Genomic DNA, 6663 nt, shown 5'->3' with positions numbered 1-6663 from the left:
GGTGGTGGTGGAGGTAGAGGAGGCGGAGGTGGTGGTGGTGGCGGATACGGAGGACGATCTCTAGGAGGAGGAAGCGGAGGCTACAGTGGTGGTGGTGGTGGAAGAGGAGGTGGTGGGGGCTACAGAGGAGGTGGTGGTGGCGGCTACAGTGGAAGTGGAGGCGGTGGTGGCGGCTACAGTGGAGGTGGTGGCGGCTTCAGTGGAGGTGGAGGCGGTGGTGGCGGCTACAGTGGAGGTGGAGGCGGTAGTGGCGGGTACAGTGGAGGTGGTGGCGGCTTCAGTGGAGGTGGAGGCGGTAGTAGTTATGGCAAATAAGTTGAAGATTTTCCATTCAACGTGAAAATAGCACATAGATATAAACAAAACTCGTCCATTTAAAGGTTCAACAACATATCTCTCGACCTAAGAATTACAAACTATAAGCCACACACACACACCTCTGATAATTTACACAATTCGGAAATTGTCTGATTTTCACCTCATAAAAATACGCAATTTTATGTAATGTTATTGATAATAAACAAAGAAAATTATTTAAAATTTTATTTATTCTTGACAGAAATTTTTGCCTAATAAATTGTAAGGTGCTGAGGGCTCGATTTTGGTTAACAACGTCTAATTATTTTTTGTCTCTGAGGAAGGAGAAGGAGTTTCTCTAGGGCAATATATCCACTGGTACGTGACTGTCAGGTCACAATACATAACAAATATGCTTCTTCATTAGCGTATGAAATTTATAAATGACTACGTCTCACTTGGTTTACGAAGAATTGTAAGTCACTGACTATACAAGACTTGTAAATCATGCGAGAGAGTTGCCCTATGTTAAGTTTCACATACCACATAAGTGTATCTTATTTTCTCCCATTCATTGATTTCCACATGACTTCCAGTTACGGTCAAAGAATACTGGTTCAAAGGTGGTTATAAAAGACACTACGACAGAATGGACACCTTTACTGAGACTACAGTTGCTAGCACACAAAACATATCAGGTCTACAGACTTGAAAAGGTTTAGTCTCGAAGCGAACCGTTTCCTCAACAAAGGTTTACATTCGCCAAAAATCCTTTTATCAGTTTCATTGTTATACAACCTATCCAGACAGCTGGCTTTTCCAAGACGATTTTGAACTTTCTTCAGCTTCTTGAAGGCCGTTGATCAGATGCTGTCAAAATATTTTTGTTGCTCCTTAACAAACTAGTCTCTCATCCAATATTTCCTTCTAATACCATTAATTTTTTACTGCATTGTATATTAAACTTTATGTACTAGATATATTTAGGAATGAAACCAAGACACCATGTACATTCAGTTTCGTTGAATTTCCATGTTCAATCAAGTGCTGATCGAACCTATTAAGTAAATATTAGGTATTTAAGTTTTTTGATGTTCTCAAATGCATTTTGCATTTCAATAAAATGAAAACGATGTATTCATTTTTTTTTTGTTTTAGCACTTTACAGCAACTCAAGGAAAATTTAAAGTATTTCATACAAAAATATATTTAAAGAAAAGAATTATACTGATTCTTTTCACTTTTACTTTTTTCTAGTGGAAATCGAAGACACAAATAAAGATTGGATGTTTTATTAATAAAACGTTTTGCTTGTAGATCAAGCTTTTCCAAATCTTAGAGAATGTACTGGAAACGTGAGAATATAAAGGGAGAGTGAGAGAGAGATGTACATTGCTGAGTGTATGTACATTTGTGATGGTCACGTTGAGGAGTTTTCTGACCAAAAGGGATTTGTCAAGTTAAAAATTTCTTAATCCCTTTATCTGCTTAATAGTATCCGAGATGTAGACTGTTTCATACTTATGGCCTCTGGTTACGCTGTTTTTCCCGTGGCTGTTTGAACATAGTTTTGCTTTCTGAGAAGAGGAGAGCAATTGGTGAAAATATTATTCCTGTTCGGGCGGCTGCTCACAAATTCTTTGGTTGAATACTAAGTGTCCCTGGAAACAAGAGGTATTCTAGAGATCAGGACCGCTGAAAACTTTTGTGGAACTATTTGAAGGTGACTGTAGTATAGGGTGAAGCTAATCTATGGTCTATTACTTTACTTTCAACAGCACGTTGCCGTTGAAAGTACGGTTGTGCAGGAACCTCTAATCTACACTGCCAGTAGTAACTACACTGCATATATACTGAGCTGCGTTTGTATGTGGAAAGTGTCACTAGTTCCTGAAGCGAGGTTCTCGGCACAATCTAAAAGACAAGTCCATTCCCGAAGAGGAGAAATGAAGTTCAGAACAGCAGAATCATGCGAGGGTAGAACTGAGAGATTACATATTTCCAGAGCAGTAAAGAAGCGAAACAAGTCTGTCGAGAAGATCAAGGATCAATCAAATAAACAGTATTTGGACCTAGTAAAAGTCTATAGTCTTCACATCTGGCATACTTTTCTATTTTTATGCCACTTTTCTATTTTTATGCCACTTTATGATTGAACGTCACAGCCGCACTAAGACATTCATTTCGCCGGTATAGTATGTATAACATTCTATATGGAAATTAATACAAGTCTGAGTAAGAGGGGTATTGAAGGGAACAGCGAAAATCCTAGACAAGAAGATCACTTAGCATGAATATGCACTACGCACCTACAAAAATAATGATTTTGTCACGCCCGCGAGCACACACACACACACACACACACAGGCGGGTCCAGGAGCTGAGTCTCGACCCCTGCAACTTCAACTAGGTGAGTAAACACACACACACACACACACACACACACACACAAACAAACACACAAACACACACACACACTAGCAAGTGCTGTAGTGGAGGCAGGAACCATACATAGCTTTAAGACGAGGTATGACAAAATTCAGGAAGCAGAGAGAGGACCTAGTAGCGATCAGTGAAGAGGCGGGGCCAGGAGCTGAGTCTCGACCCCTGCAGCCACAATTAGGTGAGTACAATTAGGGGAGTACACACACACACACACACACACACACACACACACACACACACATACACACACACATACACACATACATACACACACACATCCACACTGGAGTTCAACACAAGAAAGTGCAAAGGTTTGCAACAAGACTAGTCCCAGAGCTAAGAGGTATGTCCTACGAGGAGAGGTTAAGGGAAATCAACCTGACGACACTGGAGGACAGGAGAGATAGGGGGGACATGATAACGACATACAAAATACTGAGAGGAATTGACAAGGTGGACAAAGACAGGATGTTCCAGAGATTGGACACAGTAACAAGGGGACACAGTTGGAAGCTGAAGACACAGATGAATCACAGGGATGTTAGGAAGTATTTCTTCAGCCACAGAGTAGTCAGTAAGTGGAATAGTTTGGGAAGCGATGTAGTGGAGGCAGGATCCATACATAGCTTTAAGCAGAGGTATGATAAAGTTCACGGCTCAGGGAGAGTGACCTAGTAGCGATCAGTGAAGAGGCGGGGCCAGGAGCTCGGAATCGACCCCCGCAACCTCAACTAGGTGAGTACAACTACCTGAGTACACACGCACGCACACACACACACACACACACACACACACACACACACACACACACACACACACACACACACACACACACACACATATATATATATATATATATATATATATATATATATATATATATATATATATATATATATTGAATCTCTAAATGACATATAAAATGGATTAAAGCTAAACCTAACATAAAGGAAGATGACCTATACAAATACAGTTGTTTAAATCACTGATGTGGAAAGCACCAGAGGATCCAGTGTATCAAAAAGGTCTTGGCCAAGTTAATCTTACAAGACACTGCCTTCATTCTGTATTACACCGGACCTTATTCATATGTATTCTCTAATTTTATTTACTCTTTATTTGACTGAAGAAGCTCATGGTGGGCGAAACATCTAGCAAGTATAAATATTCCACACGTTGGAAAACTGTGTTCTTTATGTGCTAGTAGTATTAATAGTGAGGATCTGTTCGAAGTATGAAGGAGTTCAATTCTACAGACACGGAGAGCTCTTAGTAAAAAATGAATTTATTTCTAGTTCTGAGATGTGATTACAAGAGGAGAAAATTACATTGGCTGTTAATTTTTCGATGGACTTTGATACAAAATTCTCAGCCAGATTTCCACAGCAAATAATCACGAAATAGCAGTGTCATTGGCTCTTGCTCACATTCTCTAACAACGTTTTCCAGTTTGCGACTTAATAAAGCCCACTGCCTGGAGGTTACCTGGAGGTTACCTGGAGGTTATTCCGGGGATCAACGCCCCCGCGGCCCGGTCCATGACCAGGCCTCCCGATGGATCAGGGCCTGATCAACTAGGCTGTTACTGCTGGCCGCACGCAGTCCAACGTACGAGCCACAGCCCGGCTGATCCGGCACTGACTTTAGGTATCTGTCCAGCTCTCTCTTGAAGGCAGCCAGGGGTTTATTGGCAATTCCCCTAATGCTTGATGGGAGGCTGTTGAACAGTTTTGGGCCCCGGACACTTATGGTGTTTTCCCTTAGTGTACCAATGGCGCCCCTACTTTTTATTGGGCGCATTTTGCATCGCCTGCCCAGTCTTTTACTTTCGTTTCGAGTGATTTCTGTGTGCAGATTTGGGACCATTCCTTCCAAGATTTTCCAAGTGTAGATTATGATATATCTCTCCCTCCTGCATTCCAACGAGTACAAGTCAAGTGCTTCCAAGCGTTCCCAGTAGTTAAGGTGCTTGACAGAACTTATACGTGCAGTAAAGGATCTCTGTACACTCTCTAGATCTGCGATTTCACCTGCTTTGAATGGAGATGTTAATGTACAGCAGTATTCCAGCCTAGAGAGAACAAGTGATTTGAAAAGGATCATCATGGGCTTGGCATCTCTCGTTTTGAAAGTTCTCATTATCCATCCTATCATTTTCTTTGCACGTGCGATCGTGGCACTGTTGTGATCCTTGAAAGTGAGATCCTCAGACATTACTACTCCCAGGTCCCTTACATTATTTTTCCGCTCTATTGTATGGCCGGAGTCAGTAGTATACTCTGTTCTAGTTATTATCTCCTCCAGTTTTCCATAACGGAGTAGTTGGAATTTGTCCTCATTGAACATCATATTGTTTACCGTTGCCCACTGGAAAACTTTGTTTATATCTTCTTGGAGGTTAACCGCGTCCTCAGCAGATGACAGCCTCATGCAGATCCTAGTATCATCCGCAAAGGATGATACGGTGCTGTGGTGTATATCTCTGTTTTTGTCTGATATGAGGATAAGGAATAAGATGGGGGCGAGTACTGTGCCTTGTGGAACAGAGCTCTTCACTATGGCAGCCTCCGATTTAACTCTGTTGACCACTACTCTTTGTGTTCGATTTGTTAGGAAGTTGAAGATCCATCTCCCCACTTTCCCAGTTATTCCTTTAGCACGTATTTTATGGGCTATTACGCCATGATCGCATTTGTCAAATGCTTTTGCAAAGTCTGTGTATATTACATCTGCATTCTGATTTTCTTCCAGTGCATCCAAGGCCATGTCATAGTGATCCAGTAGTTGTGAGAGGCAGGAGCGACCTGCCCTGAACCCATGTTGCCCTGGATTGTGCAGATTTTGGTAATCCAGGTGATTTGCAATCCTGCTTCTTAGCACTCTTTCAAAGATTTTTATGATGTGGGACGTCAGAGCTATTGGTCTATAGTTCTTAGCTAATGCTTTGCTGCCACCTTTATGGAGTGGGGCTATATCCGTTGTTTTAAGTGACTGTGGAATTTCACCCATGTCCAAGCTCCTCCTCCATAGTGTACTTAGGGCACGCGAGAGGGGTTTCTTGCAGTTCTTAATGAAAACAGAGTTTCACGAGTCTGGGCCCGGGGCTGAGTGCATAGGCATGTTGTCAATGGCTTTTTCGAAATCTATCGGAGTTAGGGTAATGTCGGAAATCTGGCATACATTTATGGAGCTTTCAGGCTCATTCATGAAGAAATCATTTGGGTCGTCGATCCTCAGACCGATTAGTGGTTCACTAAACACAGAGTCGTACTGGGATTTCAATATTTCACTCATTTCCTTGTTGTCATCTGTGTAAGTCCCATCCTGTCTGAGTGAGGGCCCGATACTAGATGTGGTATTTGCCTTGTTTTTGGCATATGAAAAGAAATATTTTGAATTTCTTTCAATTTCACTAATAGCTTTAAGCTCCTCCTGCCTCTCCTGGTTCCTGTAAGAGTCATTTAGTTTAAGTTCGATAGTTTCCACTTCCCTGGTCAGCACCTCCTTTCGTGTATCAGATATTCTAGCACTCCTGAGGAGCTCAGTGACTCTTCGTCGTCTTCTGTAGAGGGAGCGTTTTTTTCTCTCCAGTTTACTCCTGCTCTTCTTCTTTCTTAGGGGAATATGCCTAGAACATGCTTTGGCTACCAGGAAGTTGATCCTTTCAAGGCACTGGTTTGGATCCATGTCATTTAAGACATCTTCCCAACATGTTTCGTTTAGGACATGGTTTACCTGGTCCCAGTTGATGTTCTTGTTGTTGAAGTTGTATTTTGTGAAGACACCTTCACAGGTACATGCATTCTGCTGATCAGGACCCCTATGCATGTACGTCTGGACTTCGATTAGATTGTGATCGGAATTAGTTGTTTTTGATATTCTTATGTCTCTTATCAGGTCCTCATTATTTGTGAAGATAAG

The sequence above is a fragment of the Cherax quadricarinatus genome, chromosome 68 (assembly GCF_038502225.1).
Source record: "Cherax quadricarinatus isolate ZL_2023a chromosome 68, ASM3850222v1, whole genome shotgun sequence".
Taxonomy (NCBI): Eukaryota; Metazoa; Arthropoda; class Malacostraca; order Decapoda; family Parastacidae; genus Cherax; species Cherax quadricarinatus.
Note: the sequence above shows the minus strand (reverse complement) of the source record.